The following is a 17,354-nucleotide window of genomic DNA, read 5'->3' as shown; positions in this document are numbered from 1 at the left end:
AATCTATTCATTAGCCTATTAAATTCAGACATATTCTTAGACAACTGTATTGGTTTCGGACTGGATCTCAAAGGGTTCCTTTATTTGAAGCAACTAACTTGTATCTAAGGGAGGGCCATAGAGAGAGCTGTGTCCTCAACTCGTATAAGATAATGAACATGTACTGCACAACATTCTCATTTAGCTACCATGGAGCCTCCCTAAAATGATTGTGTTGTAATAACAGTAAATTAAACCTAATCAAGCCGCTCAAAAGCTGGTTTAGTCATCTAGTTAGATGCTAGCTGACGTCTGCCTATGCTTAAAGTTAGGACTGAGATATGAACTTGTCCTACACGTAAATGTAATTTTATTAAGATGTAATTGGACTAACGTTCTGTAGATGGCTTAGCTCGCTAACGTTAGTTTTATGCTAACCGCAACATTACAGACTACTGATCTTATTTTGAAACTTCTGTTTGAGAAAAACTAACTAGCGAATGTTGTTATATTATCCCGAATAACTGGAGAATGTTGTAATATTAACCCGGATGTTGACAGTTTGCAGTTCAGCAGAAGAGGCGAAGAAGAAGGGGTGCAGTTCAGCAGAAGAGGCGAAGAAGAAGGGGGCGTTTCAGTCTGCGAAAACGGGAACCCCCACCAGCACGAGAACACCCATTTGTGGCCGCAGTTGGATGTTATTGGCTAGTTCAGCAAAAGTGGGTGGTTGGACTTCTCTTTTGTCAAGCTGAAGGTCGGCAATGAGACGATTGTCCCAACACCCTCTGCAGAATTGTTTCAGAAGGTAACGGTCATGTTCACTTTCTGCTATGCCACCTCGCCTGATTGCAGCACTCAGAATAACTTGCAAACGATGTAGGTAGTCTGACGGTTTCTCACTCTGATTTTGTAAAGTGCCCATGAGTTTGGCCAACAACTCGTCTCCGTCCTCGACAGAACCATAAACGGACTCTAAGAGCCTAAGATACACAGCAGGTAAGGCTGGAGGGCGCACATGTTTTACAATGTCGGCAGCTGGAGGTAAGAGACTGTCGAGGATTTTTCTTGTTCTGTGCAAGTCAGAAATGGAAGGATCATTTAGCAAGAAGTCAACGCTCGCACGCCAGGTGTCGAAATCGGGTTCGTTGGGAGGGCGAGGAGACCTCCCTGAGAAGACTCTCAGACGGATCGAGGTTTGCTGTGACAGGGTAGCTTCACTTGTTTTCACTATGTGTTCAACCACCATTCTCTGAACACTGGGTGGGTCCACAATGCTGGTGGGGAACACAGGGCAGGTTGTCACGGTAATACCTTCAGTGGTAGTTTCTGGAGAAGGGGGAGGAACAAACGTTGTTCTGTTCTTGGTTGGGTTTTTAGGTTCTGAGCTTTGAGTTGGTGTCACTTTCAAATTAGTCATGGGGCTACTTATTGACGATGGGGCGGTGGCCTCTGCACTCTGTGAGTCACTGCTAGAACCATGACAGCTCGCTTGCTGAGATTCTGCTGGAGCTTCATTTTCAGAATGGGTCTCTCTGAGTTTCTCCAATTCCTCTTGAAGCACACTTTGGAAGGACATTCCACTTTCTTTAGCAATGGCCTTCAATTCCTCAAGATATCCTTCAGTGGCAGTGCAGATAGAAGGTTGAGTGTAGACAGTGGCTAAGGCACGCACTCGGAAAGTAACGCCTGGGTCAGTGAGACTCCCCAAAGTCAAGGGTAGGAAGGAGAGCAAATTTTGGATTGCTGAGTTATGACTATACTCTATGATGGCATTTTGGTGAAACTCTGAAGCTGGGTCATCAATGATAATGTTACGGCTAATTGAACCAAATCTTTCTAGGTACATTTCTAACTCATTGTCTGTTTCAGTTAACGTAAGGCCTCCGACTATGAGCGCGTTTGCTACGTTAACGTTCTCCCGCTTCACAATATCCATTGTAACAGTCGAAGTTTTCGATAAGTGGTTTCTCTTGTTCTAATAATTTCCCCCTTTCTGTCTCTTTAACAGTTACCCTTGCTGCAAGACTGACTCCTGGCTGGCTCGCCAACTTCTATGTAACACGCGCGCTTAGCGGTCTTAGCACAGAATTAATTTCTATATCTCGGACCAGATTCAGAAGACTACTAAGTTCGAAAGCCTGTGTTGCAGCAAGACAGAGGGAAAGAACCACATGAAACAGATGTAGTATAAAATGGTAAGTATTTTTCTTTCTTTCGTTTTTACTTTGAAATGATTAGTTCGGAATAAAGGGAAATTTGACAAAACAACAAAGAAACAACAAAAATAAAACAATAGTTTCAAGGTAAATTACACAGGAAAACCTTCAAAATAATTCCTGGAAATCAGTTTCACTCAAAACCAAATGAATACTTAACTCTTTTGACTCTTTCAAAGAAAATTTCAAAAACAAATAGAAAATAACAAAAAAACAAAACAATAGACTTCAAAGCACAATACTCAATGACACGCTGAATAATATCAGGATTGACTCAAATGAATAGATTTCAACTCAATGTTCAGTTCACTCGTTCAGTGTCCTTTATGAACTGCAAGGCAATTCAAAGTGAACAAATGAAATGGGGAAACTCCTTCACTGATGCAACGATGTCCTTGAGGAAAAACAAAACACGAAGGCATATACACGTGGGGTCCTACCACCTCGATGAATGTGTATGGAAATGTCCAAGTTCAGAAAAATCAGGGCTGGCTCGCCAGTATCCACCAACACCGAGCTGACCTCGTTGACGGCAGAGACAGATTTCAGCTCAAACTTCTCGTTCAATTCCACAAGTCATCACAACAGGAACTCGACATAAGGGAAAAGCAAGACAACAAACAAAACAAAACAAACAAAAAACCCAACCTTGCAACGCAAGGAAGTAAGATACAATTAGTCACAATCAATTCCCTTTTTCACACATTAACATTTCAACTTGACCAATTTCTCATTAACAAATCCTTTAAAAGGACTATATATACACATATCACTGTTTGTGGCTTCTTTACCCTTAAATAAATCCCACAAATGTGAAATAAAGTGGAGAAACGACATTTGAAAATGATGTGCACTAGGTTAGCTTATAGCTCGCACCACATGGCTAGCAAAACCTCCACGTGAGCTACATTACACTCATTACGTCAATGAAATGAAAAACCATAAATAGCCACTTTTAGCAGTAGATTAATTCTCAATAAATCACTTTAAATCACATTTCTTTAACACATTTCTCAAAACTACAACAGTATCATTTAAACCCGTAAAACACAGAACAAATGTATATTATGGCTGATCAATAATTCACTCACCAAGAACGGGTATTAATCAATCGGAAACAAATCCTAGACAAGCTAGGAAACTAGGACAGATGCGATCCTCTGCTGAATCCGCAGGATTTCTTATCTAATATTGTCTTTTTATCAGAATCTACATGCATTTCACTCACGCAGCCATTTCACTCGCGGCTTTCTGCGACAACTTTCTTTCTCACTCTCCCTCGCGCTCGTCATGACGCGACAGCTGAGGGCGGGGCTAATCCGAGTTAATCGAATTAATTTATTTTTTAGTTTGTCACATTTACATGTTTTATTATTCACATTTAACCTCCTTTTCATTCAAATAAAAGTAATAATTTACTTATAAAAACCTAACTTCTGTCTTTTTCTTCCTCTTTCATAGGTTTGGTGTGCGCTCTAGTAACCTGGGTTACATGTATATGCAAGTTATTCACAAGTTTAAATGCATTCATTACTAACATAATATGTATTGGTATGAATTTCATATTAGTGTGCACGTGTATTTCATATATGTATTTTGAACATACAATAGTATACATGTATATGCGAGTAATTTATAGGTGTAGCCTATATGCACGTGTGTTATGCATTTATTGATAAGCGAAGTTTGATTTAAATCCTACGTGGCGCCTCATATGTTCTCTGTGTACTCTTACATTGTGTTCCAAATTTTAGGTTGATATCTCAAAAAATTTGCTTTTAGGAAGATCTCAGGTTTCTACCAATATTTTATGATTTTTTTTCATATGCATTGCTATTTTAAAATAAAGTTCTGTCTTTGTTATTGAAAATCAGACTAGGGGAAAAAGATTTAAGTGCACAGTGCACTACTGATCCACTACATACTGTTAATAAAAATGTAAGGTTTAGGGTAGGTTATATTATTTGTAAGCTGTATATAAAAACCATGTAAGTCTATGGAATAGCTAAATATAAGTAAATGTGTGTATTTTTTTCACTTAGGCCTATGTCAAATGTTTAGTATAGAATACATCTTCCCATTTTTGTGCAATCTTTGTGATTTCAGTATTGGGAAGTAGAGTTTAAACCTTCCCCAGGCATGAAAATATATTTTAGAACATGTAGGTGAACGATTTGGGTCATGTCATCAAATTTAAGAAAAACCTGCTTTCAGGTGTTACATATTCCGTCAATTTACATCATAATTGCAAATCATAATATAAGCAGTAAAATTATTAATTAGTATAAAAAACGTAAAATTTAGAATTTTCAACCGTTACATTTTTTTTTTCATCCTGTAAATCCTTTATATCACCTTGGGATGATTTCATAGTGTGTTACAAGCATCCCCAGTCTCCAAATGCTCTGGCAGAAATAGTAATCATATTGTGTATGGTTTATAATCTGAAATTGTGAAATGGTGGCAGGCATAATCATAGTCAGTAATGTCCCTTCTTCTGCCTGGCCTCTTGTCTTGTGATCTCTTGTAATCTTTAGTTTGATTTGATATGGAATACCATGTCTGCACAGGCACATAAAACAGCCAGCCACACTAAAGGAACCTGCTGCCTGCCCTTGTTACCCATTCCCACTCTCTAAAGGCTGAGACACTGCCTTCATACTCTGCTCTGCCATTTTGGTTGGCCATTTAGCATTCTGCTACATCGCTGACAGAACAGACCAGTCACTTTCACTGATGTCTTTTGGTAGATCTCTCTCTCTCTCTCTCACTCTTGTGCCTCGTGCCAAACACAACATTCCAACTCCTTTAGTTCCTATAAACCACATCGAACAAACATCTGATTTTGTTGATTTGTCCCCTCATTCTGTCCAGATATCTCTTTGTCCTTTTATATTTCTTTTGTTCTGTAATGAAGACTTGCAAAGGAAGGGAAAATCTCAGTTGCACGCAGAAATCCAATCTGTTGATTAATGCTCCAGCTTTACAGCCTTACGCATCAGTGCACCGTCAGTGGGAAAGCTTTTTTCATGGTTTATTTAACAGAGAGTCATTTTGATTAGAGGGGAGGAAAGATACTTTAAGAGGTACAATGACTAGATGGGACTTGTCAGCAGGTTGGCCTTCTTAAGGGACAGTTTCAAGACACAGGGAGGGAAAGAAAGTGAAGAATTGTGGCTAAATGAAGGTGGCTGCTCCTAGAAGACTCCCTGGCACATTAACACTTCACTTTCAAAGCGATACCACATTGGCATGTGTCTCTCTTGCAATATAAAAGCATTCTGAATCTGTATTTGACAAGTTCTCACTGATTCCATTGGGTCAAAACAGATGAAAAAAAAAATTTATGTATCAAGGAATTATTTTTGATTTATCAATCCAACATTTTCAGAGCTATGATACTCTTTGATTACATATTGGGCAATGCATCAAATATATATATATATATATATATATATATATATATATATATATAGGCCTATCCCATATATATAAACAACACACTAAAGATACAATCTATATTTTTCAGAAATCAATAATACAGAAAATAAAGGCACAATTTATTTTAGTAAAAATATGTAGGAGAATGTAAAGAATGTAAAAAATAATACCAGCCACTGTGATTTTGTTGAACTAACTCAGAGCATATGACATATGGAAAGATGACCTTCAGGATGAAATATAAGTTTGATTTTGCCTATTTGTTTTAAATGTTTAAATACATTTCTGACAGCGTGGACAAACTGTAAGGAAGCAGCTATGAATTTAATAATATATATATATATATATATATATATACTGTATATATATATATATATATATATCCTTCTGTCAGAACATAGTAATAATACTTTTTTAAATTAAACATATTTACATTTCTGTTTTTTCTTAATTTGAATATATATTGTAATCTGTATGTTGCAAATTGGTTTTAGGAATAGTGCATAATAATATAATGTTGTATTGAGGAAATCAACTTAAATGGCACAATTGTAATAAAATCACTCTACTGCCCATCTCTGATTAATTTCAAAGTGAAATTGTTGCTATTTTAAAAATAATGGCAAGTAAAGTTGACGTTTTTTCCCCTTTCCAAGTGTAACAGAAGATAGCCAGACAAGATGGAGCCTCATGAAGTTCTTCAAACATTAGTTACTAGCTAGGTAGCTTTTCTCTAAAACTTTAGAAGGAAAGATTCATCATTGCACTCTTGTCGAATATATTTTTATCGCTCCTTGCATCACACTAATTACTATCATTCTGCTCATGACACTGCTCTGACAGGGGTGAACGCACCATCATCACCACCTGTCTTTGTTTTAATAGGAGCCTGTGCCATCATGGGCACATTCTCACTGGTGAAAGCGCATTAAAATTTAATGCCATTCAACCACTTTCAATGCTACTAATTGCATAAAACTACCACAGAGGAACCAAAGACATTGTGATAAGCTGGTGAAAGAAAGACCCAGACCCAGACTCACCCCTCCTCCTGTTATAATTGCTCATGGGAGCATAAATAAACACAGATTGACACCCATCTCCAATAAATGTCATCCCCTCAATCAATTAATTTCACCTTCAGAGCTGACGTTAAGCGCAGTTAGCTCAGTCAGACTCAAACAGCTGCCATCGATTCCGGCCCGAGTCCTGAAACATCAATAAGATTCTCGTATGGAGTCCACTGAAAGCTCCCTGTTCATTGATCACCTTGTTCACAAGCAGGTGGCTCTTCCTCAAAATGCCTCTGAAACATAGGTCCGTGCAGGGCCCAAAATGTTAAGACAGGCAATTCATGACCTGCTACATCACCTGTCAGACGCAGACAACACCTTACGGGAGATACATCATCGCTGACCTGCAACAACTTCAGTTACTCACCTTCTCCTCACATCCTGCCCTGGCCAGTGCTAAAATGAAAATTTCACACTTCCCCAGCCTCTCAGACTGACTTGATGGTCGCTGATCATGATTGTGGTGGAGATTGTGATGAGATTTGATAAAGTCATACTGTACTAGAATCATCCACTGGAAATCTATTTTTCTTTATTTTTGGAGACGGTTCATCTGGCAACACTGTTCTAATTTCACCCCTAAACATTAAGCTTTGTAGTCAGACTGCAGCAAATTCCCTACTGTAATAGAAAACTCATTAGGATTCAGTTTGGGTTTGGTGCAGCTTGAGGCTGGAGAAGAAATTGGAATGGCTTTTCTACATTTAGCACTTAATGAAACATTCATGTCACATGAAAACAACTGCAAACTATGTCTCATATTTGTTTTCGGAGCCGTCTGTCTTTTGAATATTTATTAGATGATGAAAGCATTGTATTGTAAGAAGGAGCGCTCCTCTAATTTAATAAGCATTTTACAGGCCGGGTACATTATTCTGGAGCAAACTCACTGAGGCATTTCTGGATCAAGTGGACACATTTATCTCTGTTTATTTTCCTGCTTATGAGTGTAAATGCTGAATGTTTAAACTTACATTGGGCAAATACCACTTAATGTAATTATTGAAGTAGAACTACATGTGAAAAATGCATCTTTAAGGTTGCTGTACTGTTCAATATGAAGAAAAGCCTTGACCCTGATGGTACATTTAGTGCCTAATAATTCCTCATTTATGTAAGCCTTTAGTGCGCTGGAGCGCTCATCTATTTAAGCCTATTCCAAATTCCATGAACTCAGCATGGTCCGGCCCTACAACAAAGAAACTGTCAGCTTGATGCTGATCAATTCAAACCCTCTCCTTCACAGGTTTTAAGAAGAGATATCAGGAATGAAATGCACACACATTCTGATGAGCAATGGCCCTGTTCTCTTCGCATTATGTTTTATTAAAGTTTGGAAGGAACACGTTCAAATGATTTAGCCAATCAGCATGAGAGTAGGCCACTATATATATATATCGGGGTAGTACTCTGGGTTCGGGCCAAAATAGTTTGAACTCGTCAGCTGTGAGGTATAGTTCACTACAGAGGGTTTAACTGCATTGGCCTTGTTGGTCGGTGATAGACACTTGTGTGATGGGGAGTAGTTGCCCTGTAGATTGCGAGTAGGGTCAGCAAGTCGAGCTAATATGATTTTATATATATATATATATATATATATATATATATATATATAATTCATGCCTTCAGACTAATTAGTTTACATTTTCCACAAAATAATAAACTTTCATGAGCTTTTATGGTTGTGTTCTTTAATGTGAAATGAAATTCAATTGCAATTCTTAGACACAGCCTTGTTTAAAAAATTTTTTTATTAAAAAACATTGAAGTTTGAACACTTCTAGGTTTCTAAGGACAGAAAGAACAAATAAATAGAACAATGTTACAACCATAAGGGGTGTATACTTATATTTAAAATAATTTGTTTGCTGCAACAAAGAGACACGGATAAATACAAAATCTATTAACAGTGTTTTTTTAGCTGATTTACAAAGTGTGGTGTTCAGGTATATATAATCTGTGATACTGTAAATATAGTATATTCATCAGATACAGTATCAGTATAGTATGTTGAAATTTATGTCACGTGACTTTCTTAAAACACAACGATAAAAAAATTAAAATACAATAACCAAATACTTTTGTACAACATGAAAAGGGGGAACAGATGTACAGAAAGAAACTAAACATATACTCAAACAAGCAACACAGACAAAAAGGTCAAAGTTAGAGAGATGGAGATTATTACAAATACTCAAGATAAATATTAGCAAAGTGAGAGGTCTTTAAACAAGAGGTCTTCATTGGGTGGTTTGCGTGCGATTTTATTGATTCTGTATAGTTAGCCGGGCAACCTGGTGATAAAAGGTTGATGTCAGCGGATGATGATGATGATGATGATTGAGAGGACAATGGACCTGTATCTGCGTCTGAGAAAGTGAAAATGAAAAATAAATAAACAAATAAATTAATAAATAGAGAGAGAAAGTACCAAAGCACTTGGACACAATGATACAAACAGATTTCGCAACACAGCTACTAGATACTGTCACTATATTACTATTCACAAGAACAACGAAGCATGAATAGTACACTACCTCATAAAGAAGAAAACACTATTTGTTTATGTCTCAGTCTTCAAAAAGAGGAGGAGAAAACAAAAGATAACTCCAACGAACAGTTTACCCTTTACTTTAAAATATCGTAATTTCCCCCCTTGCTCAGTGAGACAACTTGCAAGTACAGTGGGCAGGCGTTCTGAGATTCGTTTAGTATATTTTCAATCACAAACCTCATTAATCAGCCGGCAGATCAAAGTGTGACGCTGCAGATGAATTTTAAATATTTAAACCCTCCCCCCATTCAAATGCTATCACTGATCAAAGCATTTCACTTTAATTTCACAAGTCATTTTTACTGGTAGAGGGAGCCATAAACAAAGACACACACAAAGTCCAATTAAATGTCTGGGATTTCCTGTAAACCTCCCCTACTCCGTTTCCATTTCTGAACACTCTTCTCGCTTTGTGAAAGTGAAGCATGGGAAAAATGCAAGTAATTAATTTATTTGATTGTTTATATATGAGCTGCCAAGGAACTTTAAAGAAGCCATCAGTCAGTAATAGAAAGTAAACACTTTGCAAGGTGGCTGTGATTTGCGCTTTATAGTTGAAAGGTAATTACAGTGCCTGAGAAAACAAATATAGTTAACCTTTCATTCTTACCCAGTTTCTTCTGAAGTTCTGGCTGCATCTGCAAGCTAGGATGCCATTTTTTTGCCTTGCCATTTCTAGTGGGCTGTGGTGGGCGTTAATCTAAAAAGGAGAAATAAGGAATCAAAATGGTGGAAATGAGTGTCATGCAAAGCACCAGGCTCTTCTTCATTTCTACTGTCTTAATGTAAGGCAGACTACATTTGCTACCTGCAAATTACCTTTATGGTGATTTTCCATTAAAGCCAGCCAGGACAGAGCAGTGGTGAGCATTAGTCAAGCTTACTGTAGGTCACACCTGTTACCAGAGGCTTTACTTCTATGCAATCTAAATGTGAAGTGTCAGCTCCCCCACAGAATCCTGATTGCAGAAGGAAACGCTCCGGCACCAAATTCATTCTCCGTTCCTGTCGCGTGTGTTAACAGCCAGCCTATTTATAAGCCTGCTTAACTCACAGAGCCTGGGGCCAGGCCATCTGACTCAGTGACTGCAGTAAAACTCCTAATATACACCTTGGCAAACGTCTCCATTAGGATAAATTACTTTTTCCTTTTTCAAAAGGTGAGGCCATGGCATGCTAATTGGTCCCAATCAAGTTTGTAATCTAATCCAATTAGAGACTGACACTCTGCTCATGGAAACCTTAATTGGGATTTTGTGTCAGTGTGAAGCTGTCAGTAGGAGAGTTATAGGGGAGGAAATAATTCATGATAAATTTGAACAGAGGTGAGGTCTCTTAATAAAATGACCAGCTTCCTGATTGAGTTAACACCTGGGAGAAATCATAGTGTCAGTCAGGCACTTAATTATGCACTTTATTGCAACTATTGCATTGTGAAAGAAAAGTCACAAAATCGTTATTTCAAATATCTATGAATTTCTTTCTTCTTTTTGAAGATGATAAAGGGGTCCAAAAAAAGAGAGCCTTTTTTTCTTGTGTGTTTCATGCATACAGGTTTGGAATGACGTGTAGGTACATGAATCTTTGCTTTTGGTGAACTATTCCTTTAATCCAAGTCCTGTAATGCCTTTATACATTCCCTCTCAGGATTTTATTGAGAATATCTATAACTATCGATTAAGCAAATGGATTTCTTCCAAGGTTAGGGACCATTGAGTGTTGCGCTAGCGCATCTTCCACAGTTGATGTAATATGATGCGCTCTTCACGAAATCTGGATTCCGCACCTCCCCGGCTGTGTGAGAGGAAGCTTTTCCCTGGTGGATCCGCAGGGTTTTCATGAACAGGCAGATGGAGAAAATATTGTTGACATTAAACTGTTCCTCTTTTAAGGAATTGTTGTGACAAGGTGGAGCTCCCATCACTCGAAATAGCAGCTGTGTACTGTTTACAAAGAGGCCCAAAGCAATGTTTGTTTCCATTGAAATGGTGGCAACCATCTCTCTCTGTGTTTCCCCTCACTGCTGCTTCTTTGTAATGAAAAAGCTTCTCACATTAGAGGTTCCGCCTTATATGTTGCTGTCATTTGTTTTTATTCATCACACCCTTTCTACCGAAGTCATTTAGAATGTACTGGAATGGCATTTATTTCAAAAGCAAACATCATTATTTCTTATTTGCAACGTCAAGAAAACGGATAAACGTTGTTTCCCCCGCCGCCTCTCCACTTCTACTCATATTGTCTTCAGTATAATTGTTGAGTTCAGTTAAGCAAGTTAAAAAACGCAAACTGCGGAACCCTGAAAAAGGAAGCTAATGATTTGTCAGTGTGAAATCTCCAATGGCGAGTCAAATCAATGAGCCGTTCCAGGTTCATAATTACTGTTCTTTTTGCCAGCGTAAGGAAAAATCTATAAAGTCAAGTGCATGAAGCGCAAAGCACTCCGTTGTGTTGTAAACAGAGCAAACAGACTTCATGTGATTCACTATACATTCAGTATCTTCACAGGCCCCTAAATCAGACTATTTATTATTATTTTAGACAGAATTCAAAATGAATAAAAATGCAAAAAAACTTATCTCGGCTGCTTCTTTTACAAACGGGCAGACAGACAGTTTTTTTGGCACGCATATACACCATTTATCTGAGACTAGGCTCAAATCTACATCAGGTGTCCGAACAACCACTGTAAGAGTGAGACATGTGCACTATAAACAAGAAGGAAAAAGGCGGATTTCGTATATAATGGCAATCCAAAAAAATCACTTCAAGAGTCGCACTCTTCCCCCTCCTCGTCTTTCCAACCTTTATTCCTCTTTTTGATGCTCATTCGTTAGTAAGGTAGATTTAAAGAAAAAAAATGGTTAGAGACATCAGAAGGCTGAAACATATTTTATTCATATGTCTTGGTTAATTCGGAGTAAGCTTTCATGAAGATCCCTTTGTGCTAATTAAGGAGGTGTGGAGGAGAGAGGTGAAACAGTGAGAGGGAATATTCTTCACTCTTAAGTTGAGCACTTTATGCCATGGAAACTAATTTCAACTGCACTATTTTGGGATTTTTCATTGTGTACATGATCTCTGTGTAAATCTGTGAAACACCTTTATGACATTTGTACAGTAAAGAATAATGATATATCCCTCATAAAAACGTGTGGGTTGTGACTATTTGCAACAACACAGCAATAATACTACAGTTCTGCCGTATTGGTGTTTACAAATCACTCAGCTGGAAATGCACCCTACTTTGAGTTGAGTTATTAAATGGACCACTCATTTCCACCAAAAGATGCTTTTAAATTTTGCTAATAATACCTCCTTTCAGCCTTTTCCTAAAAGCCAAATTAAAATTTCATAAGCTGGCCTCACATTTTCATCCCCAGAATCTCTATTAAAAATGTCTGTCTGATTGCTACTATGGCTACTTTTTTCTCTCTGCACTTAAATTTAATCATGGGTTCTCCTTTCAGTCAAAAGCATACTGCACCCTGGCTAAACATAAATTTGCTGATTGATTATCTTCTCAGATCTAAGGAAAATATAGGCGGTTTTATGCTTTTCCGCACCAAAATACACTTATTTGTAAATGATGTCGTAATCATAAAATTAAAAACCAAAAGTCATGTCAAGCATAATCATAATCAACCTTTCATTATTTACATAGTTAATCACTGGTGGCACTTCTGAGTATAGGCTACTCATGCACATCCCAAGAAACAGTCATATGTATTAGGCAAAAATTCAATTCAAAATTCAGAAATTGATTTTTTCATGGTTTGTCTTAAGAACAATTTTAATAAAAAATGATTAGAAATTTTTTAAAGTCCCCCTGTGTAGTCAAGAATGTTATCCCTTAAACTAATCTTCGCTCACAAAAGTGACATATTTAAACTTTTTTTTCTCACAAAATAATTTCTTAATGCCTTAAAATAGCTTACATGTAACTCTACAACCTTGCTTTATTTAGTAGGCTTATATGCAGATCCATGAATATGCATATTAGTCTCGCATCCACTCAATCAAACCATCTCCTACTACCTGATCTACTCGCTCAACTTTACTGTAGTAAATGCTACACAATGGCAATGTGCAGTACTAGTTTAATTCAGCCATATATGTTTGAACTAGAAACTGATTCAGAAGAAGTGGAAGAGCGAATTATACAGGATTGTCTAAGTCAATGTATCAGAATGGTAATGCATTATAGCCTATGTAGCTCCAACACAATCTCCTAGTACCTAATGTACCCATTTTTTGTATCAACAAAAAATATACTGGGATAACCTGGCTTCTCTTGAGACCCCCCTGCTTCGCAGCCTAGTTAATGATATGCTAAATCCCGCCACGCACGTTGACGGGATTGGTTACAACATGTTTGTGATGTAGAGAACAAGGGCAATTTCAAACCGCGTTATTGAGACTGTCTTTGGTAAACGTCTCGGTTACGGATGTAAACCTCATTCCCTGAGTAGGAAACAGAGACGTTACGTCGAATGACGACGAAATGTGGTTCGCTTAGAAGCCTCTCATATTCGCAAGAAATAAAACGAGCCAATGGTAAGGAAATGCCATGGGTCTGCGGAATTTGCATGGCGTAACTCCACCCCACCGCGTGGGTATAAAAGGAAGGACGCCGCAATATGCAGATATGTTTCTTCGCTGAGGAGCCAAGACTGAACTCGGCTGTTCCAGCGGTACAGCGGAAGTGGCAGGGAGACGTAACGTCTCCGTTCCCTACTCAGGGAACGAGGGTTACATCCGTAACCGAGACGTTCCCTTTCGTTGTCACTTCGAGTTACATCGAATGACGACGAAAAGGGGTTCCCAGTCCAACCACGCCACCTCGGCTGTCTTCCAGTGCCCTGCGTAAATCTGAGCTCCCTGTCGTGAGACTAGCACGGACGAAGGACTCCTACTTAACACAGGAATACCAAGGTACACTGGGAAACATATCTCAGTGGAAATATGCAATCAGTGCCTGCCCGAAGGGAGGGGACTTACAGAATACATGTACGGGGATGGCACACACTGTTATTTGAGAACTCTGGGACAGAGGGGGACGAGAGTGGAGAGGCTCGTAAGCGGCGCGCACTGCCATCCATGCACTCTGGGGGCTCAAAGATGGGATGCAGTTCTCTGGAGAAGAGGTTCTCCCCCGGCCCTCCACCGGGGGAAGGAGTGGCCCTCCAACCACTTCCTGAAAGAATTGCAACCCACGTCTGAGCTGCCCGTAACGGGAGCGCCGCAGCGCCTGGCGCTCAACAGGCTGCGGTACTGGTACGGGCAGGGGCGCCTTCCTGCGACCGCCTCCACCTCCATGCCAGGTGGAGGCGCTGTGGGGACACAGACCCTCTGCGAGGGAAGAGCAGTCGTGAGACTCCCACGATCTCATGACCTCTTCTGCACGTCCGGGTAGAAAGGATTTGGGTTTGCCTCCCCCAAAAACCAATCATCAGCCTTAAGTGCTCGGGACATGGCAGATGGTTCCACACAAGCCCGATACTCGTGGCGGCCCGGGAAAGCATAGCTGTCAACTCCGGATCAGACTCGTTATGCTAGCACACCCGAGGATGGCAGCACAGACGAGACCTCATCTCCAGAGGACTCCAGCTCACCTTGTGATGCGGCGATATACATGATTTCATCAGCCGGGGAACTGAATGAGATCGTGGGCCCGTCGGCGTCCTCTGATGCGGCTCTGGTCAGCGAACTCATTCGGAACCGCACGGGTTGCAATGTGAAAGACAGGGTGTGGACCGAGGATATTTCGTCGGTTTAGTTCCAGACCTGCCGTCTTAGGTCACCCTGGCCACCGGCCGAAGTATTATCTTGCGTGGAGAAAAATATGAGGTGTGGATGAGGGGACTCTCGCTCTATTGAGCTCATCGAGTCTCGACTGTTACATTGAGATGGTCATGTTCCCGCTTGGAGAACGTGACACATCCACGAACGCTGTTTGAGCGTGATCGAAGCCCAAACACGTCAAAACAGCGCTCGCACCCATCAGCTGAACCTATCAGAATACCGCACTCAGAAATACACGGGCAGATCGTCTTTAGAAAGACGCGCCGCGTGCACGCTCTTTTTGTGAGAGAAAAGCTTGCAGCAGTGCTGAAGCGCCCAGGGAGAAGCACACACGATGTTCAGTTCAGCAGGCAGGATTGTGAAACTCGCTGGAACACGCCATCACACCAACACCGACTGGAAGCTGCTCATCTAGAAGATTCTCGAAGATAGTCAGAGAATAGGCTGCAGGAGTGAAGAGAACTTCTTGGCTCCGAAGCGAAAACATAGCTGCATATTGCGGCATCCTTCCTTTTATACCCACGCGGTGGAGCGGAGTTACACCATGCAAATTCCGCAGACCCATGGCATTTCCTTGCCATTGGCTCGTTTTATTTCTTTCGAAGATGAGAGGCTTCTAAGCGAACCCCATTTTGTCGTCATTCGACGTAACTCGAAGTGACAGTTCCGAACTCCAGTTCCCTTTCGTTCAGTCACTCCGAGTTCAGTCAGTGACTGAAAATGGGGGTTTCACTTAGAAGCCTGTCACCTTTGAGTTCTACAAAACGAGCCAATGGCAAGGAAATGCCATGGGTCTGCGGAATTTGCATAGCGCAACTTCTCCCCACCGCATGGGTATAAAAGGAGGAGCGCTGGCAATCTCACATTATGTTTTTGCTTCGGACCCGAGTGTTTCTTCACTTCTCTCCGCTGCAAGCTGTCTACGAGTTCTGAGATACGAGACGAGCGACTCTTCAGCGGTGTTGGTGTGACGGCATGTTCCAGCGAGATCTCATTCCTGCTGCTGGTCTGTGCAGTGATCTGCCAACAGTGTGTTTTCTCCCCGGGCACTTCAGCACTGCTGTTGAGTTTTATCCTCTCTAAAAGAGCTGCACGCAGCGCATCTTTTTAAAGATGTCTCACCCGTGTATTTCTGGGTGCGGTAGACAGATTAATTCTACTGTTGACCACGAACGCTGCCTGCCGTGTTTGGGCTTAAATCAGACACAGGCAGCATTCGTGGATGCGTCATGTTTTCATTGCGGGAACAGTGAAAACATGACTCAATGGCCTCCGTAGAGGTAGAGTCCCCTCTGCCACACCCCAATCTATTCCCTTCACGAGAGGGGATACATTGGCTGGTGGCCAGGGTGATTTGAGGCTGACGGTGTGGAACAACAAGGACGAATTCTCCTCGGGCCACACCCGCCTCTTGCATATTGCAACCCGTGAGGTTTCCGGATGAGGTTGCTGACCAGTCTTGTGGCAGGCCCAACTTTTCAATCGGCACCCCGGCAGATGGACGTCACGTCTATTGCCACATCACAAGGCGGGCTTGAGTCATCTGGAGATGAAGACTCGGCTGTGCTGCCTCCTTCGGGGGTGCCAGCATTGTCCGAGTCTGATCCAGAGCTGACTGCCATGCTTTCCTTTCCCTTTTTGAATATTAAATCCCTTATTTCAAAAGCACTTATTGTTAATGATATGATTACAGACTATGGCTAAAACCAAACGATTACATTACTTTAAATGAGTCCACCCCCCAATATTACTGTTATAAACATGAACCTCGTCTGAAAGGCAAAGGGGTAGGTGTTGCTGTAATTATAGTAATATTTTCAAAATGTATAAGTCTAGTTTCAAATATAATTATTTTGAAGTGTATGTGCTTAATGTAACAATATATAGTGTAAATGATGAATCACGTTTGAGATTTGTGCTGGCTACTGTATACAGGCCACCAGGGAACCATACAGACTTTATCAAAGAATTTGCTGACTTTCTATCAGAGTTAGTACTGGCTGCAGATAAAGTCCCAATTGTTGGTGATTTTAATATACATGTAGATAATGAAAAAGATGCACTGGGATTGGCATTTAAAGACATTCTTAACTCTATTGGAGTTAGACAACACGTGTCAGGACCTACTCATTGTCGTAATCATACTCTAGATCTAATTTTATCACATGTAATCAATGTTGATGCTATTGGAAGGAGAGCTCGATTGCATACAGAGATGCCTTAAAAGCTGCTAGATCTGCTTATTTTTCAACCCTATTAGAAGAAAATAAACAAAACCCTAGGTAT

The sequence above is a fragment of the Rhinichthys klamathensis genome, unplaced genomic scaffold (genome assembly GCF_029890125.1).
Source record: "Rhinichthys klamathensis goyatoka isolate OS25496 unplaced genomic scaffold, OSU_Roscu_1.1 h1tg000036l_1, whole genome shotgun sequence".
Classification (NCBI taxonomy): Eukaryota; Metazoa; Chordata; class Actinopteri; order Cypriniformes; family Leuciscidae; genus Rhinichthys; species Rhinichthys klamathensis.
Note: the sequence above shows the minus strand (reverse complement) of the source record.